This window comes from Ovis aries, chromosome 2 (assembly GCF_016772045.2).
Source record: "Ovis aries strain OAR_USU_Benz2616 breed Rambouillet chromosome 2, ARS-UI_Ramb_v3.0, whole genome shotgun sequence".
NCBI lineage: Eukaryota > Metazoa > Chordata > Mammalia > Artiodactyla > Bovidae > Ovis > Ovis aries.
The window spans coordinates 208,071,848-208,096,710 of NC_056055.1; positions in this window are offsets into that span (position 1 = coordinate 208,071,848).

Consider the following 24,863-nt stretch of genomic DNA (forward strand, 5'->3'; position numbering starts at 1 on the left):
AGATGATTTTCATCTTATTACCAATTATAAGCATGCTGCTTATTACCAGCTAAAAGTATACGCTCAACAAGTACTTTAGGAATAAATGAAAAAAAAATTTCAGAATATTAAATGTCTATGCCCATATTTTTCTACTAAGGTCTATTACAGTTGGATTAAGAACTTCACAGATTGGCTTTCGTTTTCCCTGTTTCTCAAGAGTGAGAGCCACAGAGACTCAGGGACTACTTTAGGGACTACTTGACAGTCTCAGGGCTGGCTGCTGCCTCTGGAGTATGTGGGATGTGAATGTGAACCAACCAAATAGAAGGGAACAAGCCGAAGGGTGACTGGCTGCAGGCCAATGAACACTGCTTTCTTGCTTGTGAATGTTTTCCTTCTTTCCAGAAGCTGACCTGACCAGGAACAATGTAAGTCAGCAGGAAGAGGGAGACCGTTCTAAATCACAAGCACCTGGGAGGCATATCCTGGCCCTACATCCCCACCAGACTGCGTTCAAGTCCCCTCTCCTACACAGCTGCTCTGTCCCAGCAACCATGCACACCATGTTACAACACCTGATTTTTCCCTGCACACATCTTTACGCATGTTTAACCAGCTGATGTTTTAAAGCTAAGGTTGGTTTTCTCAATAGCTTATTGAGTTAAAATTGACATATGAAATTGTACATATTTAAAGTGTACAGTTTGGTAAGTTTTATACATATATATGTGTTTGTGTGTGTATACAGTAATTCCTCTACTTGCAAATGAGTTCATCATGAATCCAATTTGTTCCTAAGTCCAATAAAGTTAGCCTAGATACCCAATTTACACAATTGGCTAAATATTACAATACAGTATGTCACCACTGCTTTTACACTTGCTTCTGGACCTCCTGGGCTTGAAATAAAGATAATCTCCTCTACTGTACTCTATGCATACTGCATTCCACACAGCGCTGTACTCTACACATACTATACTCTATACATACTGTACTCTATACACACTGCGCTCTATACACTATACACACTGCACTCTATACAGTACCATACTCTATACACACTGTGCTCTATACAGTATTGCACTGTATACATACTGTACTGTATACACACTACTCTATACAGTACCATACTCTATACAGTACTGTACTCTATACACACTGTTACTCTATACATACTATACTCTATACATACTATACTCCATACAGTACTCTATACATACTGTACTCTATACATACTATACTCCATACAGTACTCTATACATACTGTACTCTATACATACTATACTCCATACAGTACCATACTCTATACATACTGTACTCTATACATACTGTACTCTATACACACTGTACTCTATACATACTATACTCTATACATACTATACTCCATACAGTACCATACTCTATACATACTGTACTCTATACACACTGTACTCTATACATTCTGTACTCTATACATACTGTACTCTATACATACTATATTCCATACAGTACCATACTCTATACATACTGTACTCTATACATACTGTACTCTATACACACTGTACTCTATACATACTGTACTCTATACATACTATACTCCATACAGTACCATACTCTATACATACTGTACTCTATACATACTGTACTCTATACATTCTGTACTCTATACATACTGTACTCTATACATACTATATTCCATACAGTACCATACTCTATACATACTGTACTCTACATACTGTATGCTATATAGTACCCTACTCCAAACAGTGCTGAATTCCATACTGTACTGCACTCTGTGCACACTGTATTCTATACTCCATATAGTACTGTACGTTCCATATACTGTACTCCACACAGTGCTATATTCTATACATACTGTACTCTATACAGTACTTTTCTTCGATGTTTGTGAAAGCACAATCACTTGTAGAGGATGCACACACGTGACAATGTTCGCCAGACAGGTGAATTAACTTATGTGATCAGACATGCAAATGCATATTTGCATACATAGGGCAGTTAGTGTGTATATATATATATATATATATATACACACACACACATCTATATGGACATGTGTATATATATATGTATGCTGCTGTTAAGTCGCTTCAGTCGTGTCCAGCTCTGTGTGACTCCATAGATGGCAGCCCACCAGGCTCCCCCGTCCCTGGGATTCTCCAGGCAAGAACACTGGAGTGGGTTGCCATTTCCTTTTCCAATGCATGAGAGTATGCCTCTGGAGTATGTGGGATGTGAATGTGAACCAACCAAATAGAAGGGAACAAGCCGAAGGGTGACTGGCTCCAGGCCAATGAACGCTGCTTTCTTGCTTGTGAATGTTTTCCTTCTTTCCGGAAGCTGACCTGACCAGGAACAATGTAAGTCAGCAGGAAGAGGGAGACTGTTCTAAATCGCAGGCACCTGGGAGGCATATCCCAGGTTTTCCCAGGTTTCATCCCATGCATGAAAGTGAAAAGTGAAAGTGAAGTCGCTCAGTCATGTCTGACTCTTAGCAACCCCATGGATTGCAGCCCACCAGACTCCTCCATCCGTGGGATTTTCCAGGCAAGAGTACTGGAGTGGGGTGCCATTGCCTTCTCTATATATGTGTATATATATACATATATCTCCATAGTACCACTACCACAATTAATATAGTGAATATACTCATCATCTCCCAAGGTTTCCCCACGTCCCTTTGTTACCCCACCCTCCTCCCAGCTTCTCTATTCTCAGGCATCCACTGATCTGCTCCGTTATTATTGATTACCCTGCATTTTCTTGAGTTCTGTATAAATGGAGTGATACAGTATGTGATCCTATTGATTGGCTTCTTTCACTCAGTATGGTTATTTTGAGTTTTATCCATGTTGTTGCATGTATTAATAGTATATTTAAAAATAAGATTTTTTATAAAACTAACCTGAAAGTTTAGGGGCCTCCTAAAAATTGAAAAAGGTTGGGTTCCTCAGATAATATTATATCATAAACTCCCTAGATTTGTTCCAGAAGTAGCAATCCTGATTTCAGCAGGAAACCCACAAAAATGAAAGACTCAGAACAGGAAAGGGGAAAATAACAAATGGAGATGAACAGCTAAGAGAACAGAGAGAAGGAGCTGGAAACATCTGAATTTCCTTCTGTCTGTAACTCTCTCCCCCGCAGTGCTTCCCAGCCATCCTCTGTCACTGATTCATCCTAATCTTTCACTGAAAGTATTTCTACTTCCCTCTTCTTCCAAATATCCCACCTCCGCTATAAATAAAGCCTTTTGTTTTTATCACCTGCCTTTAGCCGAGCAAGAGAAAAAGTGAAATTACCTCCCACTCAAACATCTCACTGGGCACCCCACTGATGTTGCACTTAGAATTTTGAATCCACTGAGACTTGAGACAAATCTTTCCTTTTAAAATCCCCATGTAAGAATGCCAGAGGCTGGCTTCATCTGCTTTCCCCACCACATCTTGGAGAACTCAGCCCAACTTGGGAGCCTTACCCATTGGTTAGAAAGCATGCTAACCCCAACATGTTATCAGGTAGGCAAGGATGGATGCCTTGTCAAGTGGAAGCTTCTTTGGGGTTTTACCCTCTATAACAAAATACTTATAAAAATACATTTCCCTTTATCACAACAGCCTAACCCTGGGCAAAACCACATGTCCACTCATAGGCTGCTACTTGCCCAGCCTCAATCCTATCAGCCTAGAAGAGCTGTTTCTTATGCCCTGGTTGCCTTTCAAAACGCTTCAATGCATAAAACCCTCCCTCCTTGACTTCTGCATGTACAGGCACCTAAATCCCAGCAGACTGACTGCAGTGAGAATTCCAACTCTCAACAAGCTATGTGAGAGACACTGAGTTTGCTATTTGTTTTGTGAAAAGCCCATTTATCCTCTGTGTTTGTTCCAGGCCAGTTAGCATAACTTACTTATTTAATGGGCATTCTTTAATGCACTAAATAGCACAGATTCCAAAGCTATGGTTGAAGGCAGAGCAAAATGATTCCCTTGTAGATAAAGAAGGCGCCACTCCAATTACTGTAAAACCTGGCCACGAATTGCCAGGCCCAGAGCAATCCTTCATCCAGACGAGTGGTGAGTGTCTGGCCATCCCTTCACCCTACACTTCACAAGTAGAGGACTGTTTTCTTCCTCCTACTCCCCTAAGCATCCCAGGCCAAGAATTTGCTTAGGCTCCTGGCAGGAGGTCTAATTACCTGTGACTTAATTGACCATGCTGTAGCTGGGTAGAGCAGCAAATATTCTGAGGAGTCTTCCAGAACCCTTCTCTACCAGGTCCTGACCTGTCTCACCTGCCTGATCTCCCATGTCCCTCAAACCCTCCTTCCAGATCTTGGAAACCCCACCACGGGTTTTTCTTCCCACAGCTCCTTTTTTCACCGTCCCTTTATCTAGACTGTCTCCTTGGTCTTCACCTCACCATCTCTGCCTACCAAAAACCTGTCCATCCTCCAAGTCCTAGACCTGACTGCCCTCCCAGTCTTTAATGCTCCTGTAAATCCCTCAGCCCAAAGTGATTTCTTTCCCTTTCTTCTTAAAGCACTTAGCTCATTCCATAAATATGGAAGTTGTCAGGTTCTGCCCTGATTGAAGCCAGAGCAGCCTAGATGGCCATCGCCTTGGGGCTGACATGTCAGAGGACCTTCAGGCAGGCACTGTGCTTTCACATGGATTAGTGTACTTAATCCTCAAAGAGCTGTCTACGTTCCAAAGACGTTATTTAACTTGTCTAAGATCACAGAGCTAATAAGTCATAGATTTGAACCTAAGGCAGTTTGACTCTTGCGCTTAACTGAGGGACCAGATTTTAAGCTCTTAAGAAGAACAGCTCTATAGATAGACCTTACGATGTGCCTTCCCTATCAGTAACAGTCACATATACAACACACACACACACACACACACACACACACACACACACACACAATCTTTTATAAATATTTATTCTATATTGGAATGTAACTAGATATAGATATATCTCACATAAATACAATTAATGAAAAGAATGTGTATTAGTTTCCTGTGGCTGCTGTAACAAATCACTGAAAGCTTCATGGCTTAAAACAATAGAAATTGATTTTCTCGCAATTCTGGAGGACAGAATCCTGAAATCATCATTACTGAGCCAAAATCAAGGGGTTGCCAGGGCCAGGCTCACTCCGGAGACTCTGGATGAGAATCCATTCTTTGCCTCTTCCAGCTGCTGGCATTGCCTGGTCTGTGACCACATCACTCCAGTTGCTCCGGTCACATGGCCATCTCCTTTTCTGTTTGCCTCGCTCATACAAGGACACTTGTGACTGTATTTAGGGCTCACCCAGATAATACAGGATAATGTTATCATCTCAACATTTTTTAATTAATCACATCTACAAAGATCCTCTTTTTTTCTCCCCCCTCAAACCAGACAGTGTTCACAGTTTCCAGAGATTAGAACATGCTACTTTGGGAGCCATTGTTCACCCAACGGTAATACCCAACCTTGGTTCTCATTCCTAAGTCATAGGTGTCCATTAGCAGCTAATCTTACAAGCTAGTACACTCCAAACCGAAATTAGACTTTGCAGGAACCACTTCCTCAGTCCCTGAAATGCAGAGAAACACTAAACCAAAACTTCACAAAGGACTCTCTTTAGGAGAAGCTGGGTTTCAATCATGAAAAGTATAGTTGTCAATAGAAAACAAACAGAGCTCATTCCCCTTGACAAACATATTGGGGGTCACATTTTTATAACTGAATCAACAAACTGCTCTCCATAAACTACACTTTGGGGCAACACAAACTATTTCAGAAACTCTTGCTGCCAAGATGAGAAGTAGACGTGGCCTGTTCCTTACCCTGGTGTCTTGGAAAAATGCTTTCCCATGTAGCTCGAGGCTGCCTGTGCCAACAGCAGGGGTAGTATATCACCCCCCAGTGACCAGCCGCTCCCCCTCCGCTAGGCACCCAGGGAATCTCAGAGCACAGAGCATGAAACACGCCAGGGCTCTGGGTAGAAACTCCAGACAGCTGTTGTTAGACACGGTTACAGAAGCGTCTGAAGGAGGACGGATCTGAAATCGCACGCTCACGTGGAACTCGCCAGCCTCTGACAACCCTGGTGCGTGAGTCTCAGCAAACGAATCTGTCGTTTGGGAAACAACTTCACGTGGAGATGTTCACACATGAACAATGCCCAGTAGGCCCTTGGTCAATGTGATTTTATGGTTTATTTAGGAACAATTAAATAGCCATTAAGCTTCCCTCTCCCCTCCTGGCTTCCCCGCCCTCCAGCCTCTGTGTGTCACGTGTGCATTCGCTCCCTCCTTCTAGGACCCTTGGTCACGTAAACACACACACTCTCTGTGGTGCCGTTGCTCCATTATGAAGAGGAAACATCATGACTTTTCCACTTCTGCTGAGCGTTAAAAATTCATTTGCAACCGTGAGTGTGAGCTCACTGGCCCCCAGCGACGGGCACTGGCCTTTATGAGCCAAATGCTCTCTCTCTGCGTGGAGATGCCGCCAGGGGTGCAGGGTCGGGGGAGGGGGGGCTCCTTCATGATCCATTCTCTACCTCCAACAGCGCGATCCAATTGATAGAATTAGAAAGCTTTCTTCTCTCGGTGACAGTCCAACCTCCTCTGTTTTATTTCTGCTGGGTTGGCACTAACTGGCCAGCCAAGCAGTTAACCATGTTGATGACTCAGTCCAGGAAGTCTAGGTAAACGCAGCCAGAGGTGAGGCACACGCTCCCTGCAGACGCTCTGGGCCAGGCAGGAAGCCCCCTCCAGGAGCAGATTTCAGCGGCTGCTGGCTGGATGGCCATTTTGATTAGGAGCCAGGCCCGGCTTCTCTTCCAATGTCACTCTTGGGGGAAGCTCAGCAACCACGACACCTCTCCAGGGACACTGTCGTCCAACTGTTACACAGAGCGTGGATCTGCCTGACAAGCCTGAAACGGCACAGGGTATTTCTCCCAAATCCTTTATCTATGCATCCCTAGAAGGTTTCGGTTAGGATAGAGCTATATTTTATAGCACTTGGCATGCTGGCAATTCTCTTCTCCAACCTGTGATTTAGAATAACAGTATGTAAGGACCCAGCGTTAATAAAATAACCAAATTCAATCTTAGCACAAATAAGAGAGAAAGCAGAGATTTTCACAGTCCCCTCCATTAAAACTCACAAATTCAAGGATGCTGAATTTTTACCTTTTGAGTTGTCGAACAAATGTCTGTTAGCTGAAAGAACAAAGGTGATGTTCTCAGCAGTTTAGAAGTATGATCTGCACTCAGGCAGCTATAATCTGTACTCTCCACCATTAAGCTGTACTGATGATAACAGTAACAATTTAAATATCTTAATAATGATTTTATATTCCTTAGAACAATAGTTGTAAAATATTAACAATAACTAAATAAATTAAATTTCTAACTAAATAACTAATTTAAATTAAATTAAATTTCAGGGGCTGTACTTTTTATGGTGTATTTTGTTTCATCCTATTGGCAACCCTTTAAGCTAGATACTATTACAATCCTCAGCTTTACAGGTAGGGAAACTAAATTAATTGGCTTGGAATAGAATGTAGAGCCCTAAGGAGGAAGTGTGTGAGTTGAACCTTGATAGTGTAAATCTAGAATTTAGACTCAAAAATGCCTCTTTTAACCATAGGTTTTTGAGACACTAGGCTTCGTTAACCTCAGGAATAACCTACAAAATGTTCTTGTCTCCCCGTTTATGTTTGGCATCACTTCTGTGGAAGACAAGAAGGACTGAAAGTGAAAGTGAAAGTCACTCAGTTGTGTCTGACTTTCGAGAGCCACCCCACAGGCTATACAGTCCATGGAGTTCTCCAGGCCAGAATACTAGAGTGGGTAACCGTTCCCTTCTCCAGGGGATCTTCCCAATCCGGGAATCAAACCCAGGTCTCCCGCATTGCAGGCAGATTCTTTACCAGCTGAGCCATAAGGGAATTCCAAGAATACTAGAGTGGGTAGCCTATCCCTTCTCCAGTGGATCTTCCTGACCCAGGAATTGAACCAGGGTCTCCTGCATTGCAGGAGGATTCTTTACCAGCTATGCTACTAGGGAAGTAGAGAATACATTTTTAATACATGTATATTAAAAAAATAAAAGTATGGTCTGAAATTCATAATTTTATTCATTAACATTAATTTCTTCACTTACTGGAACTGGAGAAAATAGGGTTTCATCATTATCCTGGAGAACATGAAACTCTGGTTCTTTCTTGGTCACGTCTATCTGGGTTTTCCTGGTGACTTAGATGGTAAAAAAAAAAATCTGCCTACAATGTGGGAGACCTGGGTTCAATCCCTGGGTTGGGAAGATCCCCTGGAGAAGGGAATAGCAACGACTGAGCGACTTCACTTTGACTTTTCACTTTCATGCATTGGAGAAGAAATGGCAACCCACTCCAGTGTTCTTGCCTGGAGAATCCCAGGGACGGGGGAGCCTGGTGGGCTGCCGTCTATGGGGTCGTGCAGAGTCGTACACGACTGAAGTGACTTAGCAGCAGCAGCAGTACTCTTGCCTGGAGAATCCCATGGACAGAGGAGCCTGGCGGGCTACAATCCATGGGGTCACAAAGAGTCAGTCAGACACAACTGAAGCAACTTAGTATGCATACACATCTATCTATCATGTGAATAAAGGGACCTTCCATTTCACCAAGAATGGAAGATGGTGCTCACCCTGCATATTCCTGCAGGGACTCACAGGAAAGAAGAGAAGGGAGGGAGACGGAGACCAGCAGGAGGAGTGGGGGAAAGAAAAGACCAAAAGTCTCCAGGAAGCTACTGACTAACTACATTGGCCTTTGCTAGGTAATTCTTCTCATCCTAAATACGTGCACATTTATACAGAGAACACACCCTTTTAAGTCTAGGAGCCAGATCTGGCCTTCTATAAACAACCCAGTGGTTTTTTACAAATGCAAAAAAGAGAGTCCTTTCTTCCTCCTAAAAAACCCTCCCCAGGATGACTGATGACCCTCCATCCTTGTTTATTTCTGTCTGTTAAGAATGGCCTTCTCCTGGACAATTCTCTTAATATACAGTCTCTTCCCAGCGGAGGTCATATGTCAAATCCCTTGCATGTATGATACTTTCCCTAGTAGGCATGATACTTTCAGATTCTTCAGCAAAGAAGAAATCAAGAAGATTTAAGGCCACAAAGAGGAGTAAGGGCAACAGAAATGGAGGGCAGGGCCAGACCCTGCTGTCCCCAACCCCCCATCCTGACTCCTGCCACCAGTCTATATGGAGGCTCCACCCAAAATTGGACAGGTGCTCAGGATCTGGTCCAGGGAGCCAGGCTGGGAGAGTAGAAGATGCTGTTGTGAGTGGGGAGATACTCCCCCTTCCTCCCAGCAGACTCAGTCTTACAGCAGGGCACACAGCTCAGGGGTCAGCTCCCCCTTTTTGGGGGACACAGACTGCATAGCCAGTGGCAGTGACTCTGGCAAGAAGACAGAATGTCAAGTTCATTCAGGGACTGGCCCTGGGGAAATAACTTCCATCATAAAACAAACAAACAAAAAAGATCTTTGGGCCTATTGACATTGCTCGTGTTTATGGGGGAGGTGCATCCATGCTCCTGAGAAGTTTCCTTTGGGCTTGCTCTAAGGACTCTGGGGGTTTTCCATTCTCTAATGGCTGAGGTGCTGGGCTGTGCATCCACTGTCATCCTCTTAGAATATTCTGCACACCTTTCCTCTCTCTGAAGCAGGAACCGGAACCACGCATCTCCCCTGTCCTGATCACCCCCTTGTTTCTCCATTCCCCCAACAAAAATAAGCAAGAGGATGGTGGATGGGTTTGTGGAACTGGTATTGCTGGGTCACTGTTTAAGAAATAAAGGATGAGCCGAGACTGTTCTACACCTAGAGAAGACTCTGCCTACATCTTCAAAACTCTGGCAATCCTGGAGAGTCCAGCCTCTTCTAGAAATCTTTGCACTGACTTCCACACAGCAAGGGCAGAATCAGATATGTCTAACTCACTTGCCCGGGGATGCACAGGTAGAAACTGAAGGAGCTAGGATTCAAACCCAGGAAGTCTGATTCCAAGATCCCAGGATTCATGACTACCCAGCTCACACAGCCTCCCAGAGAGGGTGCAGTGAAGCTGGGGGAGGGGGGGTTTTCTGGGACTCTTCCTCCATGTTCTGATTCAGTCTTTCACGTTTGGCATCTGATTCCTTGCTCTGCACCCCAGGAACCTGTCTTCCAGGTGGAGACCATACCAGTGAGCAACCAGGCAGGGTCCAGGGAATAAGCCCCTGGGTCCAATAAGAGGAGGCACTGCCATTTAACCAGAACCAAATGTTATTGAACAAATAGGCTTAACTATGGGCAACTAGCAAGGCCAGCGGCTCCCTCAGGCTTGGCTTCATGGCCAAAAAGATAAGGCTTCAGGCTGAGGAGGACAGATATAAGCAGCTTACTGGGTTGCTTTGCTAAACTCGATAACTGCAGACTGGGAGAATGAACAAGCAGTGTCTCATACTTTCCCCGTTGCCAGTGGGGCTACCTAGTAAGCATTTTCTATTGATTAAAGCATGGAAATTAAACCTCAAACCATCATTACCATGCTTGCAAATGCTTTTCCTGTGTAAGAAATATCTGGAAAATTCTTACAGGTTTGAGGAAATCTCCCTCAATTTTCAGCTAAGTTATTAAATAAAAAGGTAGGTCATTGGGATGACCAAGAGATTTCCCCTCTAAGTCATGGTCTCATGTTTGAGTTTCCTCTTGCACATCATTAAATTAATACTCCATATTTATACTATATTCTTTAAATAATTATAAAAGAGATATTTTTTAATATATTAATGCCTGCTTTAAATATATTTTTATTGTAATTATGGAGCTAAAGACTTAGCTTCAAGTTGTGCAAAAATGTCTTCCAAATAACCAATATGGAAAATAAAGTTTAAAAAAAAACCTTATCAAAACAACTACCAAATCAAACTTGCTCACACTCAGAAAAGGTCTAATTTTACCTCAAACAAATGTATTAATAAAGGTATTCACAAAAAATTCCCTTTGTTCTGGATTCCAATTCTAAAACAGATGGGTAGAAAAATGGATAGACAGGTAGATGAGTGGGTAGACAGACAGATGGACAGGTGGATGGATGAGAGTCTCATCACCAGTTTGTCACCTAGATGAAATACGGGGTCATCTCCTTCAATATCTTTAAATTGTGGCTAGAAGCAATGAACTATACACATAAAATTTACCATTTAACCATTTTTAAGTATAGAGTTCAGAAGTGTTAACTACTTTCAATATTATCCAGTCCCTAAGAGCATATTACATATATATCTATACTTTCATTACACATGCCCCCACCCAAAAAAAGATAAGTAAAGAAATTAGAATATGATCAGGTAACAGGCGCAAAGAAAAATTAAAATATACCAAGCTGGGATTTCCCTGGTGGTCCAGTGGTTAAGACTCCATGCTTCCTGTGCAGGGGCACAGGTTCAATCCCTGATTGGGGAACTAAGATCCCACATGCTGCACAGCGAGGCCAAAAAAAATTAATTAAAATAAAATATACCAAGCTGAAGGAATATATTTTTAACTCCCCAGCCGAGAAGGGCCTCATGCCCTGCCCTTTTGCATGCCTTATTAATGTTGATGACCATTTAATCATGTCCCCAATAGAGGGTGAAACATCTTGTTTCCATTCATTAGGTTACAATAACTTTTTTGTTCAACCAAAGTGCTTGGGATAAGGTTCAATGTGTAGTGTCACTGACAACTCAGCTAATTGAAATCCCATCTGAAGCCCTGCGCCTTTTTAAAGGAGACCAGCTCAGCAATCCCATGCCTTTCCTACCGTCTTCCTCCTGCTCCGGTCCTGAGCTCTTGTACCTAATCCAGCAGCAAGCCCAGGTTCGGAAGTGCTTAGACAACTCAGCAATTGAGGGCCACAGTGACCCAAGATTTGCAGGAGAAAATTAAATATTTGTTGAATGAACACATGTGGGAATGAATGGAGGAGGGAACGAATGTATAAAGAATGGGAATCCACAAAGAGTTTGAGTACCTGGTGTCAAAGAAGAACAGAATGATGCTCCTCAAGTGTTTTCACCTTTCTTGTTGAGCACAGCCATGACTTGTTCAAAGCTAATTAAGTCCTCAACAATAGCTAATGAACAGTTCAATAAAACTAACCAGCCTTACATCCTGACTCAGAAAAGGTCAAACCATTCAATGACCCAACTCCACTGCCAGGTAGAAAGCCTGGAGAGCTTCTCCTCAGATGTCCTGCAACAGGATGGGATGCAACCCTCTACACTTCAGGCTTGGAAGCGTTTGCGTTTGTGTTTTCCTGCCCTGCGGACGGACGTGCGCATCCATCCTCCAATCAGATGCTTCATACGGTGCCCAGTGAGTCTGTCTGCCCAGCCTTCATGGAGGGGGCTTCCGCTCACTTAGCGTTCCCCTTGCTCAAAGAAACACCCAACAAACCCACACTCTGACCTCCCAGCAACACTGTGCCTCACTAATTCTGACAATTAGTCACATCCTTAAAAATGAAGAAGCAGAGGAGAAAGAAACGTGACAAACCTTTCTCCAACATGCGGGGAATTCTCTTAGAGAGAAGGTGGTACCTGCACCACCTCCGTTCCTGGGTGTGAATGGACATCCTTTCGTATCTCTGTCTCTGGATACAACCTAAGTCAGTCAGTTGTTCTGCTGTCAACCAAATTTCAGCAGACTTTGAAATGTCGTTTGCGTCTGGAGGTTGCATGAGTTTAGTTATTTTTTAGCGCTTTGGCCTGTTGTAAAAACATCCTCTCAAATCCCAGTATTTCTCCTCTCCTCGCATAATAACCTCAAAATGTATTACTGTTGAGAAACTCCATTCTCTCTGCCAGCAATTCCCCCGAGGGAAGCTCGAACAGAAGTTTTTACAGTCACTTCGTGAGAGAGTCACTTATCCACTGGACCTAATCAAGTTTTCCAAGACATGGCCCACAGCTGACACCCAGCACTACACTGTTCGTGCATGTGCTTTTTCTCTTCCTTTCCCTTAAGAAGATATGGCAAAAAAAAAAAAAAAAAAAAACACCTATGCTTTTTCTTTCACAGCAAAACGTCATAGGCTAAAGCGAGTGACTATTTTTGTGACAGTGCTAATAGCGATTCTGGCCTGCAAGTAAAAAGACTTTACCGGGACCAGAGGACTAATTAACAGGTCAGCCAGATAATGCACTAACACAGGAGGAAGTGTGTATTTACAATAAAAACCCAGGCTGCGCGTGTACTGCAGGCAGCTGCTGATTTTACAGCTGCTCTTTGGGCCCCATGGAAGAGCGTGAGCATAGGGTGGTGAGTGGGGGTGACCCAAGATCCAGCCCCAATTAATGCCTCCCCTTCTCGTGAATCAAGAAATAAAGGTTGAAGAGAAGACCTTTCAGAGGCCTGCATTTGGAAGCTGTGGTCTTCTGGATAGTTTGATGAACCAATTCAAGAAGCTATATCTGCCACTTAGTAGCATAGCCTGAGAGACTCAGAAGATGAGGGTCTCAACTTCTCAGAGTTTACATTCCATGAAAGGAGACCCAATGCCCACTTCCTCTGTGTGTTAGCAACTCTTGCGTGGAAGGTTGCATCTGTGAATGCATGCCCATCTGGCATCCCCTCAAACAGAAGCTTCTGTCAGCTGGCAGGCTTGCCCACTGGCTGTCAACGTTCCTGATGGGGATCCAGGGACATCTAGGGTCCTCCAGTGCCTTCTAAATGAGCAGAGAAATATTACCTGTGGGATTGTTTTAGTTCTGTTTCATTAAAGCTTAAAGCATCTAAGCTCCTGCCCCATTTTTTCAATGAAAGCAGTTAAGACTTTACAGGGAGATGCATGTAAATAACTGATGTCAAAATTTTCAGGGATGGCCCTGAGCAAAACGGTGAGCTCACAAAAGTATGTGTAACAAGTTACCACAAAGGTAGTGCTTTAAATCAGAACAGATTTATTATCTCATACTTCTGGAGATCAGAAGTCTGAAATGGGCCTCACTGGGCTAGAATGAAGGTCATCAGAGGGGCTGCATTTATTTCTGGAGGCTCTAGGAGAGAACCCACTTCCTTGACTTTTTCGGCTTTGAGAGGCTTCCTTCATCCCTTGGTTCATGGCCCCATCCTCCATCTTCAATATTTGCTTGCCTTGTCATTCTACCATCCATTTCCATCAATTTTATCAGCTGAACTGTTTCTTAGTTCCTTTCTATTCCTAACCCCATGGCTTCCTTCATGGAATCCTTGGAGGACTAAACTGAACTATACTTCAACAAAGGACCCTCTAGGTAATATCCAAATTATATGAAGAAGTCATACAACTCAACTTCATGAGAACAACTCGAATACTGGAGTGGGTACACCATTCTCTTCTCCAGGGGATCCTCCCGACCCAGGGATTGGACCCAGGTCTCCCGCATTGCAGACAGATTCTTTACTGTCTGAGCCACCAGGGAGGCCCTAAAAAATGGGCAGAGGATCTGGATAGACTTTTTAAAAAAAAAAAAAAAAAGACATACAGATGGCCAGAAAGTGCATGAAAAGATGGTCGACACCACTAATTATTAGGGCAAAGCAAATCAAAACCTTGATGAGATATTACCTCACACCAACTGGAAGGGCTGTTACCAAAAAGACAATAGATTACAAACATTGGTGAGCATGAGGAGAAAAGGGAGCCCTCACACACTGCTGGTGGGAATCTAAACTGGTGCAATTACTGTAACTGCGGAGCTTCCCCGGCGGCTCAGATGGTAAAGAATCCGCCTGCAAAGCAGGAGACCTGGGTTCAATCCCTGGGCTGGGAAGATCCCCTGGAGAAGGGAATGGCAACCCACTCCAGTATTCTTGCCTGGAGAACCTCCATAGATAGAGGAGCCTGGTGGGCTACAGTCCATGAGGTCGCAAAGAGTCAGACACAACTTAGCAACTAACACACACACGGTAACTGCAGTACTGCCTGGTGATATGGCAGACATCAAAAGATCCAGGTGGTAGATGGGGCAAGACAAATTCTGTGCAGAGTTGTAAGTAAGGGGAGAGACTTTTTTCTTTGCCAGTCTTCATTATGTTATACTACATATTTTCCTTAGAATTAACATTTTCTGTAACAGTTTACTAAATATTCACAAATGTATCTAATATCGATTTGCTTTGCATTTATAAATATTGAAATCTTTTGAATACTTTTATATCACTATTGCTCATTATTATATTGAAATTTTCCTCCAAAAGAATTGGTGCAACTACTGTGTAAAACAGTGTGGAGGCTCCTCAAAAAATTACGAATAGAACTACCATATGACCCAGCAATTCCCCTTCTGCCTAGTGATCTGAAGAATATGAAAATGCTAATCCAAAAAGATATATATCCCTTTGTGTTCATTTCAGCACTATTAACAACAGCCAAAATATGGAAACAATCTAAGTGCTCATAGAAGATATGGGATATACATACAATAGGATATTAGTCATAAAAAGATGAAATCTTGCTTCTTGTGACAACATGGGTGGATCTGGTGTGCATTACACTAAGTGAAATAAGTCAGACAGAGAGAGACAATTACCATATGATTTTACTCATAGGCATAATATTGGTAAATAAAGAAATCAAATTAATGAATGATTAAAACAGAACACAATACATAGCTGCAGAGATCAGAGTAGTGGTTACCAGAGGGGAAGGTGTGTGGGGGAGAGGGAGAGAGAAAAAATGAATGGTGACCAATGGAAACTAAACTTTTGGTGGTGAGCATGAGGTTGGGTGTACAGAAGCTGAAACATAATGTACACATGCAGCTTATATGATATTATAAACCAGTGCTAGTTCAATGAAAGAGAAAGGATCCTCAAAAGAGAGGTAGGGGTAAAAGAGGGAAAATGTCAAGAGGGCCATGTTTCCAGTTATAAAGTAGTCAGTTAGGAGGCTGTATAGCACTGGTGACCAGAGTCAGTCCATACTGTGTTACATAGTTCAAGGTTGCCAAGTTTATACTCCAATTAAAAAAATAATAAATAGAAAAAAGTTGCCGAGAGAGTCGATCTCAAATGTCCTCATCACAAGAAAAAAAAAATTTTTTTTGCAACTACGTATTGGTGACAGATGTTAACTAGATTGATGGTGACGGTCATTTCACAATATATACAAGTATCGAATTATTATGTTGTACACTGAAACTAATACAATCGTATGGGTCAATTTTGCCTCGATTTTAAGAACAAATAAATAAAGTGGGAGGAGGAGGGGAAGGAAGAGAGCAGTTCCCCCGCACCTTGATCTGTGCTCCTTAGCTCTGTGGGAAAGGGCTCACCTGTCTGAAGTCATGGATTGGGAGTTTTCACTGATTCTCCCTGCAGAGTGAGCCCATGCATTTCCAGCCCAAATTCATGTCTTTTTCTAATTTATCTCTTTTTACTTTCTCCAAAACATCTGTCCTGGTTTTATGAAATACTGATGCTTATCATTACCAAGCATTTAGTTGAAGCTGTAATAGTGAAATGCATTGTATGTTTACAGGAACAACCTCTAGAATGCTGGTGTGATGTTAGGATCGTTTAGCTGGCTGAAAAAATACCTCCTTCTCTGGACAGAGTCTACAGTCCACTTATTAGGAAGTCATTCCTCTAACTTGAGGCTTCTTTCAGATGTTCAAATTAAAACTCCTGTGGACAGGCTGATGCATGCAACACAGTCAGTTGCTTGTTTCTTCACTGGGAAGAAGTCTGGTCTTTCCTCAGCCAAGTTGGAGAGGTGGTGGTGGTCCAGAGCATGAACACAGAGGAGAGAATCTTTTACCTGACTTCCACCCAAGAGAGCCCGTTTCTCCAGGGAGGTCAAGTCAAGTGGGCTACCAGGCCACAGGACCCTGGTGTGCAACCAGTTTACATAAGCCAAGCATCTTCTACAGAAAAAGGTGGCCCCTTCTTCTTCAGACCTTCTTCCCCTACCTACTCTCAAAGTGTCTACAGCTCTCAAGACTCCTCTGCTGAAATCCAGCAGTTGGGGTGTCTCGGGATCACAGGATGTGGTGGAGGTGACCCCAGGAAGTTATTGCATATGAGCCAAGGGCGCTTTCCTCCCCTCCCTCCCCTCCCAGGATGGTGGTGAGGCCTACATGCAATGTGCTGCTGTCATTCATCCTCACCCCAGAAGAAAAAGAGGAAATGAAGAGAGTAAAGAGAAGGAATGAGCACTTGGGTTCACAGTTCTTCTTCAGCGGTTGAAATGAAGAGCCTAGGAAGCACCAAGCACAGAATCACCTGCTCCTGTGGGCACTACCTCATTGAAACCCTATGAACTGCCATTTCCTAGGTGAGGAAATAGTCTGAGGATGTGATGTAACGTGCCAGACCGGGAGGGAAGTAAGGGGCAGAGCTGGGGCTCCCAACTCCTCCTTTAGAATCTCTCTCCCCTTGAATAACATCAACCCAGTCCCAGAAAGGTCAGTAGATGCCTCTATGGGCCTGTCTACTGTTGCTGTTTTTATTAATACGTCAAGTAGATATTAAGGAGAAGTGTCTTCACAATGTGCTGAGCTCTCTGCTAAGCATATGATGTGCAATGTCACATTCAAACTCACAACCACCGAGCGAAACAATCTCAACTCCACATTGCCCCCTTCATTTACAATGTGAAGAACTTGACTCTCAGAGAAGTTAGTAAGTGTCTCAAGATCACACAGCCAGTAAAAAGGAAGAGTTCTCTGATTCTAACCTAGGTCAGTCTAATTTCAAGTTAGATCAACTGGAGTAAAGTTAAAAGGAACACTCCCAAAGGTTTGGTGTCTTTTTTTTTTTTTTTTTTTTGCTAGATTCATCATAATGAAGCATGAGAAAGAGGAAAGCACTTTTAGAAAGTGACCTGAAACTGCAGAAGACCCAGAGTTTAGAGGAATATCAAGGCAAGAGGCTAGAAAGGCCAATTTAGGAGTGAGTCAGCAATTGCTCGGGGCGATTCAATTTATTTAATTTTTAAAAAGGGAGTGAAAAAGTGTTCTTTTTTTTTCTGAAAAGCAAAATACCCAACCAGGGAATGCTCTCTGCCCCACATAGCATCTCTCATACAATGCTGCAGCCTTTCTGAAACCATCAACCGTGTACGCGTGTGGAATTATTCCCTCAAGGAAAGCAGATGAAACTCTGGTGCATAAGATTCGTATAACTGCTGGAGAGAGATGGGAATGGACACTCTGGGGAATTCGCTGACTGGTGGGAGGGGATACCAGATGACCCAGAAGCACCGAGCCCTTCAGGCACATAGTACTCACAGAAGAAGCATCTCACACCCAGCAGGTGCACAAAGAAGGTCGAGCTACTGTGGGCCCTGGGGACCAGACATCATTATTCTAACCACCCTTAGCGTCCCCCTAGCCTAATGGGCCATGCTGACCAAGGCTGGGTGAGGCTACACAGGCCACTGCCAAGCCCAGCCATGCCCACCCTGGCCCCCACGATGCTTAGAGCCCTCCCTTCGGCAGGCTGCCCAAGCTGATGGATTGCATCCCGTCAGGATATTGATCCTGATGAACTAGGGGACCTCTGGCTGTGATTAAAAGAACCTGAGCATAAAGAAAAGTCTTGAACTATAGATGATACTGTGTCACTTGGGAGACATTGTCAGAAAATCAACTCCAAACAGTTCTAATGGAATGTGATGGAGATGTTAAGTATCCAGGGAGTGGGGCGAGAGGAGGTTCCCCACAATCAGCAGGTGGTTGGCAGGAGGTCCCAGGAAGCTGTCTACAAATGCAGAGTCCCTGGGCTTCGGGTGGAGGTCATTCAACCACTAACCGTTTTGCAAGATGACCTTGCATCACATCCCTTTAGTGAGAACAGCCCAGCCCCCATATAGCCGAGATCCCAGAGAGCAGTGGGCCTGTAGCCACCTTGTAGTCCTCCCCACCCCGGCCAAGACTCCCAGCACCTCTTCTCTCCTGAGTCCACAGTGAATAGAAAAGGCCCCTGCAGGCAGGTCTTCTCCACATCTCCTCCATCCCCAGGTTCAGAGTCTCCCGGGAGTTAAGAACCCTCTTCCCCCTTCTGTTCTCACTTCTCCCGATGAAATTCCTGCCCACTGTGCTGGGTGTCCTTGAGCAAGGCAATCGGGCTGTTTAAGGTCAGTGAGGCCCTTATGTCCTTGGAGACCCAGGCTGATTCCGGAGAAACAGATGGCCCCTTGGCGGCTTCCCAGCATGAAAACGACTTGAGCAGAGGTAAACGAGGATGCGAGTAACATGACATGGCTCTTCAAAAGGATCTGAAAACCTGCATAAGAGCCGCGTCAACGGTTCACTGCATTCTGTGATGGTTTTCAAAATGCGTTTTCACGAAGGCTAGTTCTGTGTCTAATTCATCTTTCTCTCCCCCACATCAGGTGCTCCACGTAACAACAACATGCTTCCACATGCGCTGCGTTTCACGTTGGCAGGGTCCCTCCCCATCAGCTATTCGTCCTGATACCTTCTGAGCACCTAGTGTGTGCCAGGCACTGTGCTGGGTCACAGGAATGAGACACGTGGGTGCCCCTGCCCCATGGAACTCCATGCTGAGCAGGGACATTTAGAACACAGTGTGATGAACACTTGACAGACCCCCTCCAAGCCCAGACTGGGAGGGGGTCAGCTGAGGAAGCTTCGTGGTGGTGACCCTGAGCCCAGTCCTGGCTGTGATTTGGACAGTGAGGGAAGTGAGCACAGAGCATTGAAGGGATGGCTGGGCGGGGGCTGTGAGCATCAAGGTCTCCACCCTGGGAAGTGGGGAGTGGGGGTGAGGGTCAGGGGTGGAGGCACAAGACCCACAGGGGTTTGGGTTCCCAGGGCTTGTGCCCCAAGCAAAGAGCCTGGCTTTTGCTGGAAGAATCACGGCAGGATTTGAAGCAGAGGAATGATACACCTGCACGCACATTTGGGGAAGGTCTTTCTGCTGCAGAGGAGAGGGAGGAGATGTGGCTGGGCATGAAGAGGCTGGAGGCGGGAAGCAGGTGGGAGGGGGGAGAAGCCACACACTGGGGGGCTGTCGGCTGATGGAGAAGGGACAGAGGTGGAGGGATGGTTGGGAAAAGCAACGTTCTCAGTGACCCCTTGACCATGGTGAGTGCTGGAGGTCAGGCTGATTCCCAAGTCTGCCTTAGAAGCTTGGCAGAAATTGGGGTCACTTGTCATGCTGGAAATTCAGGAGCAGGGAGAGGAGTCAGAGAAGGAAGTGGCCATCGAGTCAGGTGAAAAAGTGAAATGTTAGTCGCTCAGTCATGTCCAGCTCAGTGTGACCCCATGGGCTGTAACCCGCCAGCCTCCTCTGTCCATGGGATTCTCCAGGCAAGAATACTGGAGTGGGTTGCCATTCCATTCTCCAAAGGATCTCCCAACCCAGGGATTGAACCTGGGTCTCAACTCTGCCTACACTGCAGGCAGATTCTTTATGGACTGAGCCACCAGAGGAGCCCCATCAAGCCAGTTAGGGGCCTGCATAGCAGCCTGGGCTGGTCTGTGTGGAAGCCGTGGGCACTGAGCTCCACTCCGGAGCCCTGGACAAGGACTGGCTGTAGATAGATCCTGGGGTCAGGAAACCTCTGGGGGAGGTGGGGGATGAATCCTGTTGGGCCATGTTGCCCCAAGGAAGCACACAGTATTATTTAAACAACAAGCACAACAAAAGATTCAAGGGTGTGGAACTGAACCTAGGAGACACCAATATAGAAACTATAGAAAAAGGGAGATCCACAAACAAGGCTTTTTAAAAGCCTGGGGGTGGTGCTGGGGGAAAATCAGGAAAATGATACCATGAAAACAGTGAAGGAAGGGAAGGGGCCTCAAGTTCTTTGAGTCCTGATTTGTTCTTACCACCATCATTGTTCCCATTTCACAGAGAAGAAAACTGAGGATCAGAGAGTCCAGGAAGTAAGCAATCTACCCAAGGCTCTTCATTTAGAGACAAGCCTCCAACCCAAGTCTTCAGTGTCAGTCCAGTTCAGGTCTCATTCCTCAGGGCTGCCTCTCACAGAGCAGATCTTAGGTTCATTAGTTCACTTATTTAGTCTTGAAAACTGTAACTACATCTTATGGTCAGAATAAGTCACTGCAGAAGGAGGAAGCAGTCCACACGAACGAGCCGGTGAACGAGCTGAGCTCGAGGCGTTCTGCAAGTGTGGCAGCCGGACCCGCGTTTATTAAAACGCTTCCCACCTGCTCAGGCCCGTGTCCTCCACTATCCCGGATGGTCCCTGCCAGGTCCATATGGGTTCAGAGTCTGAGCCCCAGGAGTGGCGACCCCTGAGTCTCGCAGACACGGAGAGCGGGGCTGGCTGCGCAGTTGGCAGGGTTGGGACTGGGAGCCTGACACGGACCCGGGTGCCGCTGCCGCCTCCCGGAGCCGCGGGGAGCCCTCCCTTTCGTGCGCGAGCCGGCAGCGCCCCCTGGTGCTCGGCGCCAGCACCAACACATCCCGGTGAGCGCAGCTGGCGCCGAGAGGCCATGCGTTCCTGCCAGCCAGACACTGGAGCAATCTCAGACTCTTGTTTATCTCAAATCTTCAGCCCCTCGTGGCCAGTTCAGACGATCTGAAAGGTTTTCCAAAGGGGACTTTGTTGGCCTGAACACGTTCACCGGGAGTGAGGACGACAAGGAGCAAAATGACTGCAAGAATTATCAAAACCCTTAAGAGGCAGAGACAGATGGACAGCCCTGGGAGAGAAACCCGATGTTTCAGGAAGAGCCAAGCAAAGGAGATACAGAGAGGAAAACATGGAACTCAGCCGCCCTGAACACATCATTAAGACCAGCCACTGCTGAATGATAGATACAATGAACAAAATTGTTTTCCCATGGAAATAAAAAAAGGAGAAAGAGGAAAGAAAAAAAGATACATATGTGCCCAGGGAGATTTTTTTTTTAACGGTGATAACAGTACCAAGGGGCTTCCTCTGTGGCTCAGCGGTAAAAAAAATCTTCCTGCAGTGCAGGAGCCACAGGAGACAGGGGTTTGATCCCTGGGTCAGGAAGATCCCCTGGAGGCATCCCACTCCAGTATTCTTGTTGGGAGATTCCCATGGACAGAGGAGCCTGGTGGGCTATAGTCCATAGGGTCTCAAAGAGTCAGACACGACTGAAATGACTTAGTATGCATGCAGCAATACTGGAAAGAGGAAAATGCAGGGTCCTCTGAAGAAACAGGGAGGAGGCCACTGATTTGGAATTCACTTGAGGTGGGGATGACGGACTTTCCCTCTGCACCCGGCTTAAGAGTCAATCAGTCTTGAAATGCACTAGAGAAACCAACAAACAAAATATTCCCTTCTCCCACATCTCTCATGCAAAGTGTCCCAAAGAGGCTCCTGCAGAATGGAATTGAGCCGAACTCTGCAATGAGAACGCATACACGCTATAAAGGAACATTCTATATAGAAGCAATCAATCCAAGGTGATTCGCGCGATCAGTCAGTCAGAGGTGTAAATCCCTCGGGACGCATGAGGTGTGTGGCTGGTCTGAATGCCTATTTTCTAGGGGCAATGAATGAATGGATCTCTCCCTCCTTCCCAGACTCCAATGCTTTTAGCAGTTGGCACTGTGGCAGGATTTATACAGTTCTTGTAAACTGTACCTTCCCTCTCTCCTTTCCAAAGGTTTCTTTCAATAAAATGCAGATGGAATTGTTCGAGAGCTGCTTTTCATGTGTTTATAGATTACTTCTGCTGGGCTGCTTTTATGCAGGTGCAGGTCTCTAGGCCTCTTTGTTTTTTATTTTCTCTGCCTATTAGGAAAATGGAAACATATGGATTCCTGGTCTGGGCCCAGCAGACCTTATAGAATCATATCCCTCTTGCCTTCCTCACACATCTTCCTGTAATCACATGACTCTGAATTAGCCTCTTAACTCCCTGGCGGAAAAGCCATAATATGGGAAAATTCAATAAAACACATACGCCGTCTGAATGCCAAAGCACTTACAAAAATAGATGGGAACGTGGTCATTTATACAACTGTGAAAGGAGAGTCTTAGCTGACATTGGTGATAAGTCACAGTTGCATAAAGAAACAGACATTCAACATGGCAGACATGAGCCTGGTGTTCAGGCAAACTAAGATTGTTAAGCCTAATTGGGAAGACAGTAGCACTCGAGTATAAAGAAATTGCAGGCTTGAATCTGGATCTGCACCACCAATACCAACATTTCCAGGTTACATGAGCAGTTTGATGTAGAGATTTCTTGACTATTCTTTGCGTGGAAAATGAAGAGTCTAGAGACATATGCAGAGTGTTCCCAGAAATGAACAGTAAAGCCCTGCTATAGGTTATATTTCCATGTCATAATTTTCTTTGAAAATAAATAACTCACCTACTGAAGGCTGCATGTGTTTTACGAAAATAGCCCACTACATTCCTTTAGGAAGAGGAAATCAGTTAATGTTCACCCAGGAGGCTGTCCACCATTCCCAGCAGAGTGCTCAATAAGACTAATAGGAACACATAGCATCTACGTTGCTCTAATTTTCAGGAAAAGAACATCCCTCAGGTGAAGATTATAATTTTGCTGTCCTTCTTCCATGCCAGTCTACAGACAGCCTAGGAAGGAGGTGAAACACGCAGACAACCATCCCCAGCTGCATCTGGATGAAAAGACAAATGCATCCTGCGAGGCTGCATTTGGGGGCCTCAAAGAGATTTGCACAAATTCAGACTAAAATATGGCGGGATTCCATGTGCTTCCCTGAGCCTTTCGGGAACACTGCCAAAGCTGCAGTCTAGAGGGAGTCACACGGTTGAACCCTGCCAACCAGAGTCTCTGACCATCTTCCTGACTCAATGGGTGCTCTTCTGTCTGGATAGATTTCACTTGGGTGGGGCACAGACTTTCAAACCTTCACAAGCTCTTCCCTGGACCCACTCTGGGATATGGAGCTAAGGTACCCCAGAAAGGCAATGGCACCAGATGCCCCCTGGTGAAGGATCAAAGAAGAAAGAGAGAAAGTGAAGTCGCTCAGTCGTGTCCGACTCTTTGTGACCCTGTGGACTGTAGCCTACCAGGCTTCTCCGTCCATGGGATTCTCCAGGCAAGAATACTGGAGTGGGTTACCGTTTCCTTCTCCAGGGGATCTTCCCGACTCAGGGATCGAACCCAGGTCTCCCGCATCGGAGGCAGATGCTTTAACCTCTGAGCCACCAGGGAAGCCCTAGAGGGTTACTGTATGCAATAAATGTATTGTTGATGGAGATTTGCTTGGTGAACACAGTGAAAGCAAAAAAAAAAAAAAAATCACGGATAAGGATCTACTGATAAAAATCCCTAGTGTTATTCAACTCCAATATAGTTCAGTCACTCAGTTGTGTGTGACTCTTTGTGACCCCATGAACCGCAGCACACCAGGCCTCCCTGTCCATCACCAACTCCCAGATTTCACCCAAACCCACTGAGTCGGTGATGCCATCCAACCATCTCATCCTTTGTTGTCCCCTTCTCCTGCCCTCAATCTTTCCCAGCATCAGCGTCTTTTCCAATGAGTCAGCTCTTCGCATCAGGTGGCCAAAGTATTGAAGTTTCAGCTTCAACATCAGTCCTTCCAATGAATACCCAGGACTGATCTCCTTTTGGATGGACTGGTTCGATCTCCTTGCAGTCCAAGGGACTCTCCAGAGTCTTCTCCAACACCACAGTTCAAAAGCGTAAATTCTTCAGTGCTCAGCTTTCTTTAAAGTCCAACTCTCACATCCATACAGGACTCATTTGGTCTTGTCCAATTCTTTGCAACCCCGTAGGCTGTAGCCTGCCAGGCTTCTCTGTCCATGGGATTCTCCAGGCAAGAATCCTGGAGTGGGTTGCCATTCGCTTCTCCAGGGGATTTTCCTGAC